The sequence below is a fragment of the Schistocerca gregaria genome, chromosome 4 (assembly GCF_023897955.1).
Source record: "Schistocerca gregaria isolate iqSchGreg1 chromosome 4, iqSchGreg1.2, whole genome shotgun sequence".
Lineage (NCBI taxonomy): Eukaryota > Metazoa > Arthropoda > Insecta > Orthoptera > Acrididae > Schistocerca > Schistocerca gregaria.
Genome location: NC_064923.1, coordinates 479,062,068 through 479,084,726, shown reverse-complemented (window position 1 = coordinate 479,084,726; position 22,659 = coordinate 479,062,068). Strand labels below are relative to the sequence as shown.

Here is a 22,659-nt window from a genome sequence, read left to right as displayed (position 1 = left end):
CACATGTTTCCAGGCTGAAGCGCCTAGAACCGCTCGGTCACCGAGGCCGTTTAAGCGTAATAACAGAGCAACGAACTGTCATGAAGTTTCAGATGAAACTTGGGAAAACTGCTACTGAAACCCATCTTTTACTAAAACAAGAGTATGGCGAAGAATGTTAATCATATACGGGAGTTTTTTAGTGGTTCGAGCGTTTCCAAGATGGCCAAGAAGACGCTGAAGATGACTCATGTCCGGGACGCTCTTCAACATAAAAAACAGACGAAATATCGGAAAAGTTGGTAATCTGGTACGATCTGACCGTCGACAGGGCGTATGATCCATAACTGAAACTGCAGAAAACGACAAAGAATGCGTAAGAAAAATTTTACATAACCAATTTAACATCAGAAAAGTGTGTGCGAAACTAGTGCCGAAAATTCTCACGGTCGAAAGAAAAGTAGCTCGTGAAAATGTATCTACTGACACTCTGAATACCACTGAAAAATATCCTAATTTCTTGGAAAGAGTGATAACACTTGACGAATTTTGAGTTTCTCTTATGATGTAGAAACTAAGCGCCAATCCAGGCACTGGAAGGGTCCAACTTTAGCGGAAACGGAGAAAAGCTAGAAGGAGAAAATCAAGGTTGAAAGCGATGATAAGTGGTTTTATTTTTCGATTGTCATGGAATTGCGTGTCTTCACTAGCTTCTTGAAGGTCGAACTTTTAATCAACATTGCCACCTTGAGGTTGTTGCTGAACGACCTGAGAAAATAAGAAAAAAGACCCGAATTCTGGAAGAATAATTTCTATCCCCCAGGGTTAAATCTGTAATTAAAGAAACAAGATTTCACTCCGCTGAAGCAGTGAAAGAAGAAGCGGCTCGTGTCATCAAGAGCTCACAGAGAAAGATTTCCAGCACTGCTTCCATCAATGGAAAATTGGTATGGAACGTTGTAGGAAAAGAAGAAGGAAGTACATTGTGGAAGACAATAAACAAATATATATGTTTCTGAAATAAAATATTTTACGTGCAGTAGTCCCGTCAGTTTACAGCCACATCTCGTTCATACAAATGTGGCCAACAACTTTGCCTGGTTGAATACACCTGTATCTGTCAGAGCACCGAAGTTTAGTAACCCCGGGCGTGGCTGGTACTTGGATTGGTGACCATCCGGGTACGTCTCACACTGCTATCGATTTTCCCGTAACCTTTAAGGCAAATGGGAGAATTGATAGTTGCATACAGTCCCTGATAACCAGTCTTGTGCCTATGACCTGGATTAAATTCCAAACCTCATCGCAGTCTCTCATGCGATAAGAGCATGTTGATGGTTATCTGTCTGTCGGGTGGGGACTGCAAGATCGGCGGCCCCTTGGTGCTATTCGAGAAGAGTAGGCTACGTTCTGGAACTGGGTTTCACCCTCTCAGATCTCTCGTCACCATAGAACGTAAACATGACGTCACACTACTCACTCATTCATTGCAGTCATCTACACGTATCAGATAACTTCACACACGAATCTCGTTTCGCGAAGGAAAGGTGCGGCGAAGGATAGGCAAAAACATTTCCAGTTAAGGCGATGAACCTACCACTTGCTCTCTCCTAGCAAATCACACCATACACCTTACCGTTTTGTATATACAAATGAATAAAAAATTACAGAGAATGGTTGTAACGTAGCAAAGTAAAAGGAGTGCCACAAGGAAGTCTTTCGACTTAGTTTTGAAAATTTGGGGCTTATCTCACAATGTCCGCACACAAATAAAAAGCCCTGTTGAAGTGATCACGCCTTCCTGTTTAGCGGTTAAGGAAGCGAAGGTGTCACGGAGATGCTCGCCCATCTAAAGTGGTAGAAGCTATATGAGAGGCATTGTGAAAAACAATGTGTTTTACTGTAGAAATTCCGAGAGCTTATGTTCCTAGAAGGGTAAACCAATATGTTGCTACAATTATTTCGCGAAAAGACTGTGACGGAGAGATTAGAGGGATATGGGCTAGCACGGAGGCTTGCTAGCAATCGTTCTTCCCGTGCACCATCCATAACTGGACGAGGAAAAGGGGAAGTAACAATGGTTCCCGCACTATCCGACACCACACACCATAAAGTCGCTTGCTGGGTAAAGATGTGGATGTAAGAAGTAATTCGTTTGCAGTTGTTTTCTATTTGCTGTTCACTGAGTTACTGGTGTATTATTAACTACAAAACTGTGAGGTAATGTACTTAGAGGTATGGCAGAGCAACGTGGGTGAGTGATGGCTGAGACAAATCACGATCGCGTGTCTAGGACAACGTCCCTGTGTACAGGGTGTCCCACAAGGAATGATCAATAATCAGGGGTCTGACAACAATGATTACTCGAAGCAAAAATTCTAGTACACTTGGGCTCTGAAATGCATGCTTAAAGAGATATGAGCAGTGCTTCATCTTCGATACCGTCAAAAAAGTCCCTTCAACAGAATGTTCTTTGTTTTACTTATTTTGGGAGGGGTAATATCGAAGAAAATAAGAAAACATCATCTGGTAAATATAGGCTCTAAAATAGCTATGAGCACTTGTTCAGTAAAAGGGTTGCGTTTCACAATAGTGAAGATGAAGAAGTACCCATCGGTCTTAAGGCATGCACTTTAGAGCCCATATTTGGTTATTTCGGTGCATACCGCCTCCTCACAAAATAAGGAAAGAGTTCGCAATAGAAGAGGTTAGTTTCTCAGCACCGAAGATGAAGAAGTGAAGTTACGCATTTTAGAGCCTTTGTGTTCTAGACCTTTTTGCTTCGATTAAACATTCTTGTAACATCCCTAAATACTGACAATTCCTCCTGGGACACCCTGTGTTAGAACGCGAGTGTTGCCAAGGATGTGAACGTGGACATCGGAAACCCTACAAATTACATTTAGACTTTCCTGGGATATACAAATCCTTCACCGGCAGCAGTCGTCGTTTGAGTTCTATAGATTACTAGCTACCAGTTTGTGGAAGGCGTTGTACAGTTCCTACAAAAGTGTCGTGACAGAAATGCAAAGTGTGTCTAAATTAGGACGCTATACCATTATTTTTAATACGCACTTGCAGCAGGCACGGTTCTCTAACCGAAATTACACTCGTTACGCTTCCTGAGCTTAGTCAACGTGTAGTACAATAAAGGTCGCATTAATTCAGCTAATTAGCGCTATCCTTTTCGCTCATCTCAAAGAAACCCCGTAAATATATTTTCAGTGGGTTTAATTAAATACCCGAGTTTAATGAGCACCTTTCGCAAGGCCACAACTGAGTCCGTCAGTTGGAGGCGAGCGGAATTTATGCGAGTACAATTTTTACGTCTTTAAACAGGGTTCGTCATTACACCCCTCAGAGAGCACATGGAAGGGAGCAAGTGCCAGAGGAGAACTTGTTGAGTGCAAGAAGAGCGGGAAGAAGTCGGCAGGAGAGTGCGAGAAGAAAAGAGGGTGTACGCGGCGATCTGATGACACTTGTGCACGCACGCCCCACGGTGTACCACAGACGCCCCGCGATGCTTCAAGATTAGCTTTTAATTGAGATTAAATTATCGCGCGCGCAGCAGTTCGTAATTAAACCGCGAGCGCGCGCTCTTGTTCGCGGCCGGAATAAAAGCGGGCAGAGTGGTGCCCGCTAATGGTGTGGCCTCTGGAGCAGGCCGTCGCCGCAGAGGTACGGGCCTAATCGCGGGCCGTGATGAAGCACTCGCCGGCAAACGAGACGGCCCGCGCCCGGGACCCGGTGGCGGTAATTCGGTTTTAATTCGGCGCCGCGACTCTGCGTGCGTGCGTGTGAGTGCGTGTCTCCGGGCCGCGTCACGGTGAAAGCCTGCGGTCTGTGGCAGCCGCTCTTCTCCTTCTCCTGCGGCCGTAATGCGGGCCTGCGGTCTCCGGAATGACAGCCATAACGACGGACGCGTCACGCAACACGGCGCCGCCGTATGTAATTTGGGCGGAGGCCAAATTGCCACCTCGGCCACCGAGGGTGAGTGGCGGGCCGATGAGGCCCCCAGGCGCCTCGACTTCTCGCGTCTCTCAGAGGCAGGATGTAGCGTGTGCCACCACGTACTTCTGCTCGAGTTGCACCATCCCAGCAGTCACTCAGCATTTCGTTCTACACTGCAGGCCATTAAAACTGCAGCACTGTGGAGTAGGACTGTTGATATTTTTAAAAACATCGGGAAGCAGATATACCGTTGCAACACCGACTCAAAGGAAGGCCTCGGCGCTTGTTGGTGACGTCACGTCAGCTAGGCACGGCGAACGCCAGGTCTGTTGCAGGCAGAAACGCCTGGGCGTGCTTATCACTATAAATCTATTATTTTTGGACAAAATGCTTGGTATTGTTTTTGGATTCTGCACTTTTATTTAGATGACAGATTTTCTTACTATCGTAAAGCTACAAATGAAGATCTTAGTTCTGTGTTACTGAATCCTGCCGAAACAAACGTAGATCAATATGAGAATATGATTTGCCCCATTGCAAGCTTCGGAAATTTTACATTCAAGTAATTATATTTACTTGATCCATTTCGTTATCGAAACTTACCCCAACCCCCTTACAATTAACTCGTTTCTTTTATTTAGTTATTTATATTCGTTTGACATCGCCATTGCAAATGTGAACTAATTTACATGTGTGAATGTCCAACTGTTGCCAGTCATTAGAATGAAGTCGTTTTCAACGAAAGGAATTCTAAACATGAAACAAAATAGCTTCATACATCGAAAATACTGCTGAGCTTTAACTTTTTTAAACATGCACATTAGAAAACATAAATGTTCCCCTCTTGCAACTGAAAGGAGAAACTTAATACGATAAAAAAAATTTGATAAATCAAGTATCTCTCTTTTGCCTCTTCTTCTGTCCCACCACCCCTTCCTCCAACGTGTACAATCGCAAGATATTTCATTAACGTTCAGTGCTCCTCACCCCATAGTCAACCAAGATACCTAAAGAAGACCACAAATATGTTCACAGTTTCTTGTAAAAGCAACCTAGTACAAACGTAACTTCCTCAGATTTACAAATAAGGTAAAGCAGCACGAATTCTGTTGCTGCTGGACCATGATGTTGTTTTTGTATGTCAATGCTTAAAACAGGTGGAAATTTAAGTTCATGAGTACACTATTTGTTAAGAAGTGTAATGAATTGCACAATTAATTGATTGCAGAAATCTCTCAGAACAATGTGTGATGGTCAACTACCGCCAATAATTTCACGTTTTCCTGTGTCAAAGACGGAGACACCACCATTATCAGTATGCCTGCAACAGACCTGGTGTTCGCCGTGCCTAGCTGACGTCACGAACAAGCGCCGAGGCCTTCCTTTGAGTCGGTGTTGACCGATATCAAAAAATAATATTATCGGCTCTCGATGTACAGGAAAAAGTTATCGATATACCTTCGAAAAAATACCGACGCACCGACAAAAAAAAATATCGGCTGCTCATTGTAAATATACTGCCAGTTTCAATGCTGTGTATTTAAATATTGATTTATTATTAGATTTACTCTACATCAACAAGCTAGCAGCGTTGCCTTGAAGCAAGAATTGCAAAGAAAAGATGCACGTTCATACTTGGCGATAACCAGTTTGCTAACAATGGTAACTGCATGTAAGTGGCATAGTGAAAGGTGTCCGATGGGTCCGTCGTTCGATTTCTTCAAATATTGGGTTTGTTTGGAACACTTCCTGTTGACTTTCCTGTTTTTTCATTTCTGCAAACGCCTGAGAACTATCACTCGTTGTGTGAAAATTGCGTGGTGAAATTATACGTTGCAGTTTCTGTTGGTAGCGCCGAGCGACGATTACGTCAGCATTTTTCTCTCATGTCTCCGCCCACCGCAAAGACCAATCTTGTCATTTATGTTTGTTCACCGGTTTCAGTTTAACGCCGCTGTTGTGTTATTTCTCCACGTCGGATATCTTGTTATTTCAATCACCCTTCCCCCCCCCCCCCCCTCCCTCTCAGTGCAATCGATCTTCTCCTTTGTGCCATTCATACTTGCTTCGCATTGTCAAAGAGAAAGACTCGACGTGACGAAAGCTCAAATAGTTGGAAGACTCCTTCTCACAGTGAAAGTAAAATTATGGTCTACACGTTTTCAGATATTTACCGAAAATTGTGAAAAAATATAATACGCAATACAAATATCGGCACTTGATATTGCCTTTTCGATATCGATTTACCGGCGGAAGAGAAGACGCCAGTACATATCGATATGTTTTGGTATTCAAAATGGTTCAAATGGCTCTGAGCTCTATGGGACTTAACATCTGAGGTCATCAGTCCCCTAGAATTTAGAACTACCTAAACCTAACTAACTTAAGGACATCACACACGTCCATGCCCGAGGCAGAATTCGATCCTGCGACCGAGTGCCTAGAACCGCTTGGCCACAACGGTCGGCTTACGGGTATTCTTCGATATATCGAGATATCGAAGTGTTTTATCAACAGCCGTACTAGGGAGGACAATACACAGGGCAGTGCAGATTAAAGTGCCCCCTAAAATATAAAGGAAATGCTTTTAAATTACAGCAACGAAGAGCAGAAATGGACTTACATTATTTACAATTAGAAAAAGGGTGAAAAGTGCATTTATAGAAGATGTTAAAAGTGACCCTCTGCAACAACAGTACACGCTGCGCATGTCTAAACGTATTCAGATACACCCGGCGTTAAGTTCGAATATCGATGGCGGCAACTTCACGGCTGATGTCTTCCAGTTCCTGTACTGAATGTGGATTTGTTTCATACAGCTTGCTTTTCAAGAGCGCCACAGGAAAAGAAAACCACGCGTCGTTAGATCCGGAGAGCGTGGGGGCCGTAAATGTTTGCTGACAATACGTTCCTCAGTAAAGACATCATGGGCTCATCCCAGGCATACATTAGGCGTGTGGCAAGTCGCCCCATCTTGCTGAAAGAAGCAGTATTGTCTTTCATATTCACTTAGTTGAGCACCAAATGTATAAAAAATTTCCATATAAGCAACTGTGTTGAGGATGGTGTCAAAAAATATCTGTCCATTGACGCGCGTTCCCGTGACACCACTCAAAACGCCGGCCTTACCACCATGGAGTGGTTTCTGACACACAGTGTTAGGGTACTCCTTTGCCCTCACGTCATATTTTGCTAATTCTCAAGATCGGAAACGTGAAACCCTGCTTCACCACTGATGATGTAATGGAAAGGGTCTGACAAACCATTGTTGATGTTATTCAAAAGCCGCGTGCATTAATATACCCGTTATTTTACTGTCATTCTCCCGCAGGCTAATCATCACACGGTAGTGCTTCAAATTTAGACTTTTCTGTATCCGTTGGCAGCTGCTCTTACTTACATGCTGCTGTTGGGGCAGCTTACGAGCAGACTCCTTCGGTCTCTGAATACTTCTTCGGCGAATGTCTGCGAACACTTATGGTGTGCGAACTGAAGGAATTCTTCGTCGCTTTACTATTTGCACAGATCTTTAGGTGCGCCAGTTTTTATACAGACACTGTAATTCTCTCTTGGCAGGTAGACCTCTAGCCGGGTGCCTGACCCCGAAAATTTCACTAGTTTCCTTAATCGAACCTGTTCCCACATAAGCATACTTCCACAATTTCAGTTCTTTCTTCTATAGAGAAAGCCATTTTGCAGACGGCAAAGAGAAACGTCTAACTTCACTGATCAAATAGACTGAAATGCTCACAGAAGAATGGTAATCGTCGATTATTGCATAAAACTGCCCAGTGTTGTTGCTGTTTATTTCAGAAGTCGAAATATTGCATTCGCATTCAAAGGGGTAGGCGGGCTACTTTTAACTGAGCCACCCTGTATAAATCAATTTCACATATTGTGCTTCTACAGTGATATAGTTACTTTTAAAGTACAAGAAGTGGAAACACCAAAAACACAACACATTACTATGCCTAATGCGGTGTACGAAACCCGCTGCCACCCAGACAGATGCCTGCTGTCTCGGAAAGGAGAAATAAACATGCTGCATGGTTTTATAAAGACCCTTATACAATTTCTCTTGCAAAATAGGAGCAAGGTCAGATAAAAATGATGGAGGCGGATAGCGATCACACAGTCTTCTCTCCAAACCAGGCCACAGACCCTCAGTAGTACTGCAGTGGCGAGGGGAGATGCGACAGTATCTCCTCGTGCTAACAAAGCCAGTCGTGGATGATGCGAGCTGTGTGAACAAAAGGCCTCTCGTTTTGGAACGCAGTGTCATCACTGGGGAACAAACGTTGTATGATGGGATGTTCACGTAATCCTTAGTAGCAATGTGAGCTTGGAGAGTACCCATAGGGCCCATGGAATACCACGATTTAACTTCACAATCACTGAAACCTCGCTATGTTTCATTCTTGGGTCGTAAACGCGACCAGAAGTTGAAAACAGTGCGAAACAAGACTCATCCGGGCAAATGACTCTCCCCCGGTGCTCCATAGTGCATATTTTATAGCTTTGGCACCATCTTTTCCTGTCACTGGCATCTGGATCACTGATGGGTGGTTCAGGCAGCATGCTCCTTATGGAGTTCGCTTCTTGTTATTTCTGTACTGACATGGTTCGTGATTGCGACATTCTTCTGCGTTGTGAGTTAGCTGGTTATGTTTTCCCTCTTTCTCTTCACGCGGTATAAGTAATCGATACAGTGCCTCTTGAGACACGAATCACTTCCGTTCCGTTGGCTACGGAAGCACCCACAGTGCGAGCACCGACAATCTGCCCACACTCGAATTCACTTAGCTCCGATATACTGACCGAGCGAGGGTGTGCAGTGCTTAGCACACCGTACTCTCTCTAGGGAGACTTTCGGCCATCCACATTTAGGTTTTCCGTGATTTCCCTAAATCGCCTAAGACAAATGCCGGGTTCATTCCTTAGACAATGCCCCAACCTGTTTTCTTGCCTCATTCATTCCTATTCCTATCTTATGCTCTGTCTCTGTTGACCCAACTGTCGACGCGACGTTAAACACTGCTCTTCCTTCCTTTTCTCCACATACAGTAGTCACAGTTACACAGAACACTGTTCTGGACACGACTGACACTTGCTATATACAGGGTAGTCCATTGATCGAGATCGGGCCAAATATCTCACGAAATAAGCGTCAAACGAAAAAACTACAAAGAACGAAACTCTCCTCTAGCTTGAAGAGGTAAACCAGATGGCTCTGTGGTTGGCCCGCTACATGGCGCTGCCATAGGTCAAACGGATATCAACTACGTTTTTTTTTTAAACAGGAACCCACATTTTTATTACATATTCGTGCAGTATGTAAAGAAAAATGAATTTTTTAAAACTTACTGGCAGATTAAAAATGTGTGCCCGACCGAAACTCGAACTCGGGACCTTTGCCTTTCGCAGGGAAGTGCTCTACCATATGAGCTACCGAAGCACGACTCATGCCCGGTACTCACAGCTTTACTTCTGCCAGTGTCCGCCTCCTACCTTCCAAACTTTACAGAAGCTCTCCTGCGAACCGTGCAGAACTAGCACTCCTGAAAGAAAGGATATTGCGGAGACATGGCTTAGCCACAGCCTGGGGGATGTTTCTAGAACGAGATTTTCACTCTGCAGAGGAGTGTGCGCTGATATATAAACTTCCTGGATAAGCCATGTCTCCGCAATATCCTTTCTCATATGGTAGAGCACTTGCCCGCGAAAGGCAAAGGTCCCGAGTTGGAGTCTCGGTCGGGCACATAGTTTTAATCTGCCAGGAAGTTTCATATCAGCGCACACTCCGCTGTAGTGTGAAAATCTCATTCATGAATTTTTTAGTTGGACCACTTTTTTCGCACATCAGTAGCAGACAAATTGCGCGAGAATCGGAAATCTCAATAACGTCGGTGTTGAGAATGCTACATCAACATCAACTGCACTCGTACCATATTTCTATGCACCAGGAATTGCATGGCGACGACTCCGAACGTCGTGCACAGTTCTTCCACTTGGCACAAGAGAAATTACGGGACGATGACAGATTTTATGCACCCGTTCTATTTAGCGACGAAGCGTCATTCTCCAACAGCGGTAACGTAAGCCGGCAAAATATGTACTATTGGGCAACGAAAAATCCACGATGGCTGCGACAAGTGGAACATCAGCGACCTTGGCCGGTTAATGTATGGTGCGGCATTAGGGTAGGAAGGATAATTGCCCTTCCCCCCCCCCCCCCCATTTTAACGATGATAATCTAATTGGTGCAATGTATGCTTATTTCCTACTTAATGTTTTACCGATGTTACTACAAGATGTTTGACTGCATGACACAATGGCGATGTACTTCCAACATGGTGGATATCCGGCACATAGCTCGCGTGCGGTTGAAGCAGTATTGAATAGCATATTTCATGACAGGTGTATTGGTCGTCGAAGCACCACACCACGAACGGCACGTTCACCGGATCTGACGGCCCCAGATTACTTTCTGTGGGAAAAGTTGAAGAATATTTGCTATCGTGATCCACCAACTACGCCTGACAACATGCGGCAGTACATTGTCAATGCATGTGTGAACATCACACGCTGTTGAGAGGAATGTCGTTACACGTACTGCCAAATGCATTGAGTTTGACTGACATCATTTTCAGCATCTATTGCATTAATGTGGTATTTACAGGTAATCACGCTGTAGCAGCATGCGTTCTCAGAAATGATAAGTACACAAAGGTAAATGGTTAAACGTACCTACGTTCTGTATTTTAATTTAAAAAACCAACCTGTTACCAACTGTTCGTCTAAAATTGTGAGCCATATGTTTGTGACTATTAAAGCGCCATCTATGACAAGGCGAAGAACGTGGTCCAACCAAAACATTCATATTTCTTTAGGTACTACACGAAATTTTAATAAAAAATGGGGGTTCCTATTTAAAAAATACGCAGTTGATATCCGTTTGACCTATGGCACCGCCATCTAGCGGACAAATTATAGTGCCATTTGGTTTCCCGCTTCAAGATAGACAAATTTCGTTCTATGTAGTTTTTTCGTTTGACGTTTATTTCGTGAGATATTTGGCCCGGTCACGATCAGTAGACCACACCGTATTGAGGATATTTCACAGGAGCCGTTTGTGGTCAAATAGCACAGCGCAACGGCTAGCATTTGCAATCATGTTCAAGCACGCATTTCCTTCGGTGTTTCTATATTTTTGCCCACTCTTTGTATGTCATCTTTCAGCTTTCCCTCTTTTTCAGGTCTGCCAACTCGAGGGCACTTCTAAGATATTTTGTGCCGACTAGCAGATGTGTGGGGTGTAGACAAGTCTTTGCTCACTCGAAACTGTTAGTTTCAGCAAATTTCTTTGGCGGTCAGTGTCTCAGCCAGTAAGAGTTGAGTGCGGCCTGGGCCAGGACGGCGTGATCGGTAATCGAATGGCAACAAAGAATCTTCTCTTGTTCTTGATCTGTCTTTAGTATGGCCTAAGTAGATGGAGCTGTTGGCTGACGGTTTCTGCTTGGGTTTGTATGTAAAAACAACCAACGAGATTTGTTTCCTGCATTCTTTGGTTACAAGCTACGATTCGTGAAGTAACGCATTACATAGCGCAGCTTAGCGTATTATTTTACTTCAAAGAATTCAAGTATTCACTGAGCCACTAGAAGGGTTAGGATTCAACATGCTCTGTACTGTGTGGTATGCATTCTCTATTCATCTGGAACTGAATCGGTATGTAGATATATCGCGTCCGAATTATGGACGAACTGTAGAGAGTGTCCAAGGAGGAATTGTCAGTATTCAGGAATATGATAGGAAGGCGCATTTGAAGCAATAAACTTCGTATGAACACATACTCTTTCCCAATGGCTTTCGAGATAGAACACGTTTAATGTACATTTGTTTTTCGGTTAGTGACGCGCACGTATGTGTCTTACCCACCCAACTTCTGATTTTTCGTTAGAGCCAAACTTACCTCACTGCTTTCAACCGCTTTACTAGGGATTTCTTTCTTTCATTAAACTAGCGCGTTCACTGCGCATTTCTCGAGGGTGTGTTGTGATTGATATAGCGCGAGCGATAGACAGTGCATCAGAGAGAAACGTCGGTTAACTGTGTTTGTACACACTGGCTAAAATGCCACGTATCTACGCTAATGAAAAGTATCCAGATATGGTGCATATTTACAGCTTCTGCGATGCTAGTGCTTCTTCTGTTGTCGAAGAATACCGCCGGTACTTTCCGACGAGTTTAATTCCTGATTGTAGAGCGTTTACCAATTTACAGCACAATGAGGGAAATAGATATTCTTCCAAGTTACCATGATTCTTTTGAACGCGTGGTTCAACAACCTGTTCCGGAACAGCGACACATCCTTGAACTGGTGCTGTTTAGTCCCCCTACCAACACACGGAACACGCATCTGGTGAACATTAGATGCGAGAAACTTGTACCCATTTCAAATGGTTCCAATGGCTCTGAGCACTATGGGACTTGAAACTTCCTGGCAGATTAAAACTGTGTGCCCGACCGAGACTCGAACTCGGGACCTTTGCCTTTCGCGGGCAAGGGCTCTACCAACTGAGCTACCGAAGAACGACTCACGCCCGGTACTCACAGCTTTACTTCTGCCAGTATCCGTCTCCTACCTTCCAAACTTTACAAAAGCTCTTCTGCTAAACATGCAGAACTAGCACTCCTGAAAGAAAGGATACTGTGGAGACATGGCTTAGCCACAGCCTGGGGGATGTTTCCAGAATGAGAATTTCACTCTGCAGCGGAGTGTGCGCTGATATGAAACTTCCTGGCAGATTAAAACTGTGTGCCCGACCGAGACTCGAACTCGGGACCTTTGCCTTTCGCGGGCAAGTGCTCTACCAACTTTTTTTTTTTTTTTTTAAATACCTGCGACCGTAGCAGTCGCGCGGTTCCGGACTGAGTGCCTGAACCGCTTTTTTTATTTTTTTAGAAGCTACCCCTTTTTTATTTTGTTTTTTATTTTATTTTTATTTTTTATTTTTTATTTTTTTATTTATATTTTCTTTTTTTGTTTATTTTTGTTTTTTGATTTTTTTTCTATAAAGTAATTTCCCTTAAAAGCCCCTTAGGAAAATGGAACTAAAAAAACCCCTAAGTGCCACCGCCACTTTTCATCCTATAACAAAAAATCTGATCCACTTCAGGCGTTGGCTCCTGAGTAAACCCACCATAGAGAGCTGCCTATATATCAGGGGAAATATGGGAAATCAAGGTTAGGGCTATCCTTTGCCACTTTTTTTTTTTTGTTACATGTGAATTCTAGTAAGTAAGTGTTACAAGTAAGTGTTACAACAACAAAGGTGGCATAAAAGAGTAATCCAGAAATAAAAACATAAATCACTGATGTAATTCCAACTAAAAGGTTCTTCAATAATGTAACTGGTTCCACTTGGAGCCTCGTCATCGTTATCTGATATCTCCAATTGCGCCTTTGAAGGGCATCTGCAACGGAGGCATTCAGCTTCGGTAGTGCCTCAAGGAAAACAGCATCCTTGCAGCAGCTTGTTTCTTCCTTCGCTCATGGCTGACAAGGCAGAACGTTCAGCCGTTTGTGTGATGCGGCACAGAACATTAACCGCAGCTCGGCACTCCCCAGCTGAGTGGGGGGTTAACGAAAACGCTGCGTAAATAATTTGCGAAGAGCGTACGGTATTTCGGTGTGCGTTCGAGGGCATTGTGAGCATTTTGCAGGAACCACCAATAATCAAGCTGCTCTTTCTCTCCGTCGCGAAAGATGTAGGCGACTGTAAGTCCTTTGAACCACGTAAGCGCATGATATTTTGCAGCCGGAAAGTAAGTTCCATCGGGACAGAGTAGGGTCTGAGGGTCAATCATATCAGGTGTGACCCGGAGGTAACAAGCCAATATCTTCTGTGTTAGTCGCCAAACTCCGGACGATGATGCGCAAGTAAAACTATGTTCATCAGTATCCAAAAGGTGACAATCTGGGCAATAAGGGGAGTCTGCCAGTCCAATAGTGTGAAGTCGCTGTAGTGTGGCATATTTTTTGTTGGCGATCTGATACCACTTCGAACGCACCGTGGAGGACAGAAAGTTGTGGTGTATCGTTTTCCACACTCTTGGCCAGTGAACCGTAGGGTACTTGTTTTCCACCACGTTATGGGGAACAGCACGCAGAAGGTTGGTGTAAAAATCTTTCGCCTTTGGTGGACGCGTGGCGGAGAGGTTCGAGCTGACATAGCTGTAATCAAGAATGAAGGTCGACACATGGGAGAGCTGTGGTGCGACGTGCGCAACCGACACCGGCGGGACGTTAGAGACTGGCATCAGAACCTGTAGTAAACGACCAGTGAGAGAGGTATATTGACTGTTCCATCGTTTCCTCATGTTGGTCATGTAAAGGCTAGCTGCTCTCGCCCTGACGTTGACCAATCCCAGCCCTCCTTTGTGCACTGGGAGGGTAAGAGTGTCGCATCGTACTTTAAAGATATGACCTGTGGAAACGTAGTAACTGAAGGCCGCTTGAAGCCGGCGACCTATCTGCAGCGGTAGTGGGAGGACTTGTGCCACGTGATTGAGTTTTGATGCCACGTAGAGGTTCAGGTATTCAACACGTTGTAGCTGGTTCAAGTCCCGGAGCAGGTTCTGTCGCACCATTGCGCGTATGATCTGTAATAACCGTCGGTAGTTTGCTGCAGCTGTTTTACGTACATCTTTCTTGAACGTGATTCCCAAATATCGCATATCAGAAACTGGTGGGAGGGGAGCGAGGGCTTCCGGTCCGAGAACACGCCCAATATCCAACGCCGCCGACTTGTTGATGTTCACAAGACTGCCGGCGGCCTGTCCGTATCGCTCAATCCAGGTTAGTACGCTTTGAGCTTCGTCATTGGAACGAACCAGCAGTAGCAGGTCGTCAGCGTATGTCCTATAGCGAAAGGTGACGTCCCGCAGCGTGATGCCAGATAGGCGGTGGTTAAGGCCCCCTAGGAGTGGCTCGAGTGCGATGGCATAAAGGTAGGTAGAAAGGGGACAACCCTGTCGTAGAGACCTCTTAATGGGTACTGGTCCTACCGTCCTTCCATTGACCTGGACGTGTGAGCTGGCTGCGGTCCAAAGACGCCGTAGGGTGTCGATGAGGCCCGGGGGGAATCCCATACAGTCCATCACTCGTAGGAGGAAGTTGTGGTGCACTCTATCAAAGGCGCGGTTGAAATCTACGGAGACGATCGCCGCTCTCAGACGGCACGCAGAAGCGATTGCTATTAAATCCCTGCAGTCACCGGTGGCCATGTGTATGTTGGCTTCTCCCCCCTGCGACGTCTGTTCAGGAGCGAGGATCATCGGCAAAGTCGTCTTAATACGGCTCGCCATAATCCTGGTGAAAATCTTGTAATCGGCGTTCAGCATTGTAAGCGGCCGATAGTCGTTAATCGATAGCCCTCCACCTGGCTTGTGTACCGGTATGAGAAGTCCTTCTACAAACGCTGGCGGCACAACACAGTCTGGAGACGTAAGTTCGCGGAACATTATTACCCAGCGAGGCATAATGATGTCACGGAAAGTCCGGTAGAATTCGATGGGCAATCCATCAGGCCCAGGAGACTTATTGGCCGCACCTTTGTCCACGGCGTCTTCGACTTCTTCGAGTGAGATTTCCTCTGTTAGTGCATTCACAGTAGCCTCGTCGATAGTACGTGTTACCTGCTGTAACACTTCAGTAGTGGCCTCGTCATCGACGATTCTTTCCTTGTAAAGATGACGAAAATGATCCTCCACCGCCTTTACTATGGTTGCTTGGGTCGTACATAAGCGACCGTCGTGTGTCCTGAGTTGTGTGATTAAGTGTTGGCGTTGTCGGCGCTTATCCGCCACAACGTGATGCATAGTGGGTTCCTCCGCAAACGTTCGGTCGTGCCGTCGCGAGCAGACGACTGCACCTTCTAGTCGGCGCTTCGTCAATGATAGTATGTGAGCCTTGATTCTGCTTTGATCATGTTGTCTCTCCGGGGAAGGGGGTAAGGCGTCGAGGTCCCTGAGAGTCGCGTAGTAAAAATCGAGGGTCTGTCGATGCCACGCAGTCACGTCCTTGCCATATTGCATAAGTGTCCTACGAATTGCTGGTTTGGCACAGAGGAGCCACCACTCCAGTGTCGAGGTATATCGAGGGTGGCGGCGTTCACAGTCAGTCCACGTCGCTGCAACTTGCCGGCGGCAATCCAGGTCCTGGAGATGAGTTATGTTGAGCTTCCAAAAGCCATTGCTGCGCCAGACTTGTTGGGGGCGTAGGTGTATAGTGCAGATATAGACACTGTGATCAGAATAGGCTTGAGGCCATAGTTCGGCGTCCACCACACCTTGTGTGAGATCTTGTGACACATATATGCGGTCGAGTCGGCTGGCCGAATGACTGGTAAGATGAGTGTGGCCAGAGCGGTTACCGTGGACTGTTTCCCACGTGTCGCACAAGTGAAGTTCCTGGATCATCGCACCCAGTTCCGGACAAGGCGTGTAATGTGGGATTTGGTCCTTGGGGTGAAGTACGCAATTAAAATCGCCGGCGAAGACGCTGTGGTCGTATCGTCCTAAGAAAAGGGGAGCGACATCTGTGGAGTAGAATCTGGCGCGGTCGTGACGTCTTGTGGTACCCGACGGCGCGTAAACATTAATGAATCGGGTGTTGAGTGCCGTAAATGCTATTCCTCGAGCGGAGGGAAGAAACGTGACGTCGGTAACTTCAATACCTTCACGCACTAATATTGCCACTCCGGTATCTGCAGGGCTACCGGGCGTCACATGTGTGGTGTACCCGTAAAAGTGCGGGAGTGCCGTCGTTTTCGCTTCTTGTAGGAAAGCAAAGTCAACCCCCATGGCTCGTATGGTTTCTTTCAAAAGTTGGATCTTGACAGGAGAACTGATCATGTTGATATTCATTGTCGCCAGGCGGTAAGCCTGGCAACGAGTTGTTTGGGCGAGGTTATCCATGGTGAAGGTGGAGAGAAGCGAACATCGGAAGTGATGTCACCCCCCGCCGAACGCAGTCCTCCTTGTGCTGCTTATGCTGCATGATCCGGCGGCGCCTCAGCTGGCCGCGGGTCGTGATCTTGTGTCTCAACGTCCTCGGCCCATGAAGCGGGCGCGGATGTCTGTTCATGGTCCATAGCCTCAGAATGTTTGATAGTAAGGGACCGGGCAACTTCGCTACCTGCACTGGCACCTTCCCGCTGCTCAATGTTTCTGTCAATGGGCCGATGGTCGAAAGCTGCACGTTTTTCTGTCTGTTCTGCAAGGTTGGAGTCAGTGGAAACAGCTTCAGCTTCGCGGCTGGCTTCTTGAGTGGTCAGTCGTTCTTCCCCGGCCGAATGCGAACCGCTGTGTTCCGACACGGTCCGACGACGCCGCTTTCGGCGTTTCGGTGATCGCTGTTTCCGTACGTGGCCTTCATTGTCAGAAGACGGCACTGACTCATGCTCCGTCAGAACAAACGCTTCGATCGGTACAATAAGGGAATCAATTGCCATCTTACTGGCGTCAATGTCTGTCGCGTTCGGTAGCTCCAGAGTCGTAGTGCTATTTTCCACCTCTGGCCAGGTCGGCGGATCATCCAGGTCTTTGTCCGTGGAAAGTGATTCTTGTACCGCTGAAGCGGTCGGCCGTGTCTGTTGTGCGGAGAACGTCGTGAGCGCCGCCGCGTAAGTAACGGGTAGAATAGTCTTCGCCGCTGGTGGTGCAACGTCCTTCGGTGGGAGTTATGTGATCCGACGCTGGAGGCACTCGGAACGAAGGTGACCTTCCTTACCGCATCCGGAGCACGTCTTCGGTTGGCCGTCATAAATAACTATGGCCCGGCATCCACCTATCTGTAGATAGGATGGCACGTGTCGTTGGAGATCTATGCGCACTTGGCGTACTCCATTGAGTACTGGATACGTCTTAAACTGGGTCCATTTTTCAGCCACGTGTTCGTGTACTGTGCCGTAGGGGCGGAGAGCCGCTACAACTTCTGCCGCCGGGAGTTCAAATGGAAGTTCGAAGATGCGTATAGTCCGCAGTCCCATTGCGGCATGGCCCACCTCGACGTTGCCAACATTTCCATCTGCGTGGCAGAAGCGGAGTTCTTGTTTCATCTCTCGAAGCACCTTGTCGCAAGTAGTTTCGTTTATGAGCTTTACATAGACCGTGCTACTGACGATCGAAAAGTGAATGCCGACAATGTCGGCAGCCGGGATCTTGGCTTCCTCTTTTAAAAAAACGTTCGACTTCGAGCGCCTTTGGTCGGGTAAAGTCGTTCTGAAATGTGAATTTCAAGGTTGATCTTCTGTACTGGTTTGTCATGGTCTTGGAGCGCTACGGCGTCACGTTAGTGTCGGCCGAAGAAAGTAAACAAGGCGCGCGGGCCCTCTCTGCCAGCGGAGAGCACACACCGCACGTCCGCTTCGCTCGGCTGCGAGAGCCGCGGGAACTAGCACTCCTGAAAGAAAGGATACTGTGGAGACATGGCTTAGCTACAGGCTGGGGGATGCTTCCAGAATGAGATTTTCACTCTGCAGCGGAGTGTGCGCTGATATGAAACTTCCTGGCAGATTAAAACTGTGTGCCCGACCGAGACTCGAACTCGGGACCTTTGCCTTTCGCGGGCAAGTGCTCTACCAACTGAGCTACCGAAGCACGACTCACGCGCGGTACTCACAGCTTTACTTCTGCCAGTATCCGTCTCCTACCTTTCAAACTTTACAGAAGCTCTTCTGCGAAACATGCAGAACTAGCACTCCTGAAAGAAAGGACACTGTGGAGACATGGCTTAGCCACAGCCTGGGGGATGTTTCCAGAATGAGATTTTCACTCTACAGCGGAGTGTGCGCTGATATGAAACTTCCTGGCAGATTAAAACTGTGTGCCCGACCGAGACTCGAACTCGGGACCTTTGCCTTTCGCGGGCAAGTGCTCTACCAACTGAGCTACCGAAGCACGACTCACGCGCGGTACTCACAGCTTTACTTCTGCCAGTATCCGTCTCCTACCTTCCAAACTTTACAGAAGCTCTTCTGCGAAACTATGGGACTTAACAGCGGAGGTCAAGAGTCCCCTAGAACTTAGAACTACTTAAACCTAACTAACCGAAGGACATCACACACATCCATGCCCGAGGCAGGATTTGAACCTGCGATCGTAGCGGTCCGCGCGATTCCAGACTGTAGCGCCTAGAACCGCTCGGCCACACCGGCCGGCTTACCCATTTCAGCTACAGCCTGTACACAACCTCCACGTTGGCGACAAGGTATGAATTTCGCCGCTGCTAAATTTCAATCGTCATTTGCTTCCATTAATGATGTACACTGATGAAGACACGCTCCCACGGAATAGAACCAATGACACACGTAAGAATCATCTATGGTCGCAGAGAAATACACACGCTAAAGCGGAAACGAATTTCCACGTTCATTTTTATATGAATGCTTGGTGCATCACGACCAGTAACATGTTTATAGATCTACATTTTTAAAATCGTTTGTTTGACACCATTAGTACGATCCTTTGACAACGTATACCGCAACGTACTTCCAGACGGCGAACAGTCCCCCACCCCTCCCTCCCCATACGATAGTGCACCACATGTGTGAGAGAACATCTCAACAGTCCTTAACCAAACGCTAGTTTGGTACTGGTAATACACTCCTGGAAATGGAAAAAAGAACACATTGACACCGGTGTGTCACACCCACCATACTTGCTCCGGACACTGCGAGAGGGCTGTACAAGCAATGATCACACGCACGGCACAGCGGACACACCAGGAACCGCGGTGTTGGCCGTCGAATGGCGCTAGTTGCGCAGCATTTGTGCACCGCCGCCGTCAGTGTCAGCCAGTTTGCCGTGGCATATGGCGCTCCATCGCAGTCTTTAACACTGGTAGCATGCCGCGGCAGCGTGGACGTGAACCGTATGTGCAGTTGACAGACTTTGAGCGAGGGCGTATAGTGGGCATGCGGGAGGCCAGGTGGACGTACCGCCGAATTGCTCAACACGTGGGGCGTGAGGTCTCCACAGTACATCGATGTTGTCGCCAGTGGTCGGCGGAAGGTGCACGTGCCCGTCGACCTGGGACCGGACCGCAGTGAAGCACAGATGCACGCCAAGACCGTAGGATCCTACGCAGTGCCGTAGGAGACCGCACCGCCACTTTCCAGCAAATTAGGGACACTGTTGCTCCTGGGGTATCGGCGAGGACCATTCACAACAGTCTCCATGAAGCTGGGCTACGGTCCTGCACACCGTTAGGCCGTCTTCCGCTCACACCCCAACATCGTGCAGCCCGCCTCCAGTGGTGTCGCGACAGGCGTGAATGGAGGGTCGAATGGAGACGTGTCGTCTTCAGCGATGAGAGTCGCTTCTGCCTTGGTGCCAATGATGGTCGTATGCGTGTTTGGCGCCGTGCAGGTGAGCGCCACAATCAGGACTGCATACGACCGAGGCACACAGGGCCAACACCCGGCATCATGGTGTGGGGAGCGATCTCCTACACTGGCCGTACACCTCTGGTGATCGTCGAGGGGACACTGAATAGTGCACGGTACATCCAAACCGTCATCGAACCCATCATTCTACCATTCCTAGACCGGCAAGGGAACTTGCTGTTCCAACAGGACAATGCATGTCCGCATGTATCCCGTGCCACCCAACGTGCTCTAGAAGGTGTAAGTCAACTACCCTGGCCAGCAAGATCTCCGGATCTGTCCCCCATTGAGCATGTTTGGGACTGGATGAAGCGTCGTCTCACGCGGTCTGCACATCCAGCACGAACGCTGGTCCAACTGAGGCGCCAGGTGGAAATGGCATGGCAAGCCGTTCCACAGGACTACATCCAGCATCTCTACGATCGTCTCCATGGGAGAATAGCAGCCTGCATTGCTGTGAAAGGTGGATATACACTGTACTAGTGCGGACATTGTGCATGCTCTGTTGCCTGTGTCTATGTGCCTGTGGTTCTGTCAGTGTGATCATGTGATGTATCTGACCCCAGGAATGTGTCAATAAAGTTTCCCCTTCCTGGGACAATGAATTCACGGTGTTCTTATTTCAATTTCCAAGAGTGTATAATTAAATGGCCATCAAGAACGCCAACCTTATGCCATTAGATTTTGTTTATGGGACTGTACGGAGCGTGAGGTGTACAAACGAAAGGTGGATAAGCGAGGTGATCTGCTTGGTCACATCATGGACGCTGTCGCTCTCATCAGGGAACATGCAGATGCAGTCAGAGAGGCAACAATGTATGTTTTCGCAAGAGTGCAGAAATGCTTTGAAGTTGACGGCGGGTTATTCAAGCATTTATTGTAAACTGGACAACAGCTGTAATGTGATGCGTAAGACAATGGTTGGAGGTGAATGTCCTAAAATGCGTATTTTTCAACTGATACTCTGTAAAACGTATGTAGTAATGTTTACTATCTGTTGTACATTTACAATCCGGGAAATGTATTGAATTCTACACTAAATAAGTAACGATGAACATTGAATATGCCCTACATCGGAAACCACTCGGAATAGAGCATACGTGCACATGAAGCTTTTTGTTTCAAATGATCGTTCCTGTCGGAATATTGACTACTCCTTCTGAGACACCATGTATAAATCTCTTCCTCATTCATTCAATGATTCTCTATGTTTTCGTAAGTCTTTTGAAGACTTTGTCTGTAAATTCTTTGTTACGCAGTAGTACAGAATGCCACGTGGTTCAAGTAGAAGTAAATTTTTTCTGCGGCGCACTGTGGACTGTGTATCGAGATGAATAGTTTGAAAAACACCTCTCTAAATTTATTTACGTATCTTGTCAGTATTAAACTGCTAGCTGAAATTCTATTTAACATGCAACGGGGTCAAGGGCTTTACAAATCAAACTGAAGTAGCGAGTCTACTATGATCACTTGCCTTCAACAAACGTATTCATTCATTAAGAGTTTCCTGCACAGTCGGGGCTCGTTTGTTTGGTAACAAGATTGTTAGCAGGATCCTTATATGATTCTTTCCCGTTTTTGAAGGCGAGTTTACATAGAGATCTTCGTGGGACCTCAGGGTCCATGCAGTGTTTATCCTGTTGTTCAGTTTTGAAGTCTTTGTGTAGCCAAGTATGTTTTTGGCATATGCCTCGTCTATAAGATGGGGCATTTACACAGGTTTAAATCAAGTGATGAACTTGGTCATTGGGTCATTAACATACAATTAAATGTTAATTTAAGCTCAAGGACTAACCGTTGCACAAGTAAGTGATCCTTTTGTCACCTTAAAATAAAGTCAAATAGTGCTAAAAACAATACAGACAAAAGACGCTTTTAATCAGAGTGTTTTTGTATAGACTTCCTTACGTATACTCAGAATTTAATAACAGGCAGGGATTTACAGTAGTTTACTAAGAAGAATGTGTAATTAAATTTGTCGCTGAAACGGAGGTATACGGGAACGAATTTTAGTGCACAGAGCTGCCACTTCTCTCAACCACAACGTCTCTAGCTTCTCTAGCTTTGCCGGGCATTGACACTTACGGCTACGACAATCAACGCTGCTTTACCTCTGCATCATCATTCATCAGTCATAGTGGCTGATATATGGTGGCGCGCCAATCTCGGCAACCTATGACCATATCTTATTAGTGGGTCAGAAATCTGGTGGGTCTGCTGGCCACGGCAGCTGTCGAACACTCTGTGTGTCGACGTAGGTCAGGAACGGCACGAGAAC

The 22,659-nt window shown here is 46.6% G+C and overlaps 2 non-coding genes across 2 annotated transcripts; both read right to left on the bottom strand.

Annotated features, from left to right (window-relative positions):
• Window positions 1-18,520: 18,520 nt before the first annotated feature.
• On the bottom strand, window positions 18,521-18,595 carry Trnas-cga (transfer RNA serine (anticodon CGA)). Its single transcript has one exon. It is a non-coding gene; the product is annotated as a tRNA-Ser (tRNA).
• A 225-nt stretch (window positions 18,596-18,820) lies between these two features.
• On the bottom strand, window positions 18,821-18,895 carry Trnas-cga (transfer RNA serine (anticodon CGA)). The gene has a single exon. It is a non-coding gene; the product is annotated as a tRNA-Ser (tRNA).
• Between the last annotated feature and the right edge of the window lie 3,764 nt (window positions 18,896-22,659).